This window comes from Carlito syrichta, unplaced genomic scaffold, assembly GCF_000164805.1.
Source record: "Carlito syrichta isolate Samal-C Ts95f unplaced genomic scaffold, Tarsius_syrichta-2.0.1 Scaffold310362, whole genome shotgun sequence".
Taxonomy (NCBI): Eukaryota; Metazoa; Chordata; class Mammalia; order Primates; family Tarsiidae; genus Carlito; species Carlito syrichta.
This window is the reverse complement of record NW_007254458.1, coordinates 134090-135153: the sequence shown is the minus strand read 5'-3', so window position 1 is coordinate 135153 and position 1064 is coordinate 134090. Positions and strand designations below refer to the sequence as shown.

General features: G+C 45.8%; 1 protein-coding gene across 1 annotated transcript in view; it reads left to right on the top strand.

The window, feature by feature from the left end:
- SUSD1 (sushi domain containing 1) overlaps positions 1-1064 on the top strand; it is a 113107-nt gene that overhangs the window by 75821 nt on the left and 36222 nt on the right. The window lies entirely within an intron of this gene.

Sequence of the window (1064 nt, the reverse complement as noted above, 5' to 3'; positions counted from 1 at the left end):
ACTGTCGCCCAGACTGGAGTGCAGTGGCCGCTCCCGGCCACCGCAGCCTCGACCTGCTGGGCTCCGGCGATCCTTCCGCCTCAGCCTTCCGAGTAGCCGGAATTACAGGCATGCGCTACCACGCCCGGCTGATTTTTTGATTTATGGTAGAGATGAGGTCTCGCTGCCCAGGCGGGTCTCGAACCCGCGGGCTCAGGCAATCCACTCACCTCAGCCTCCCAAAGGCGCGGGATTACAGGCTGAGCCACCGAGCCCGGCGACTTAGATAATTTTTAAGCGAGGTCCTCCGATTAGGTATCTTTGGATCTTAAAATCCTTCATCAGGACTGAGTTTACCTAACAAAAGTGGTGTTTCTTTGAGACTGCTACTACTAGTTTCTAAATTAGAGTAGTGCTGAACTTAACCTTTGCAAATTCTCCTTGGAAAATGGTTCAGTCAAAAGGTATTATATTTTTGTATAGAGTGCACATTGACTTCTTATTTCTTCCCCCTTGCAGTAAAACAGATCATCGGTAACATTTCAGGATTTAATGAAACCTGCTTGAGATGGAGAAGCATGAAGACAGGAGATATAGAGGAGATGTATTTAGTAAGTTACTGAAAGTTTCCATATTTGTAGTTGTTTGTCTTATGTGGGAGGTTTAAAAATATCCACAAACTTAAACATCTACTTCTATAGCTGCCATTATCAATAGAAGATGTGACAATTGCAATAAGGAGCAAGCAAACAGCTATTTCTACTGAATATTTGAAGACAGAAACCTTAGGAAGGAATGAGAAGTCTTGAGAATTTCTTTCTTTACTTTCCTTTCTTTCTTTTTTTTTAAGGGATGGATCTCACTCTGTAACCCAGGCTAGAGTGCAGTACTGTGATCATAGTTCACTGCAGCCTGGACCTCCTGGGCTCAAGCACTCCTCCTGCCTTAGCCTCCTGACTTTCTAAGACTATAGGCATGTGCCACCACACCCAGCTTTAAAAAAGAAAAAGCCAGGCTTGGTGGCTCAGCCTGTAATCCCGTGCCTTTGGGAGGCTGAGGTGAGTGATTGCCTGAGCCTGCGGGTT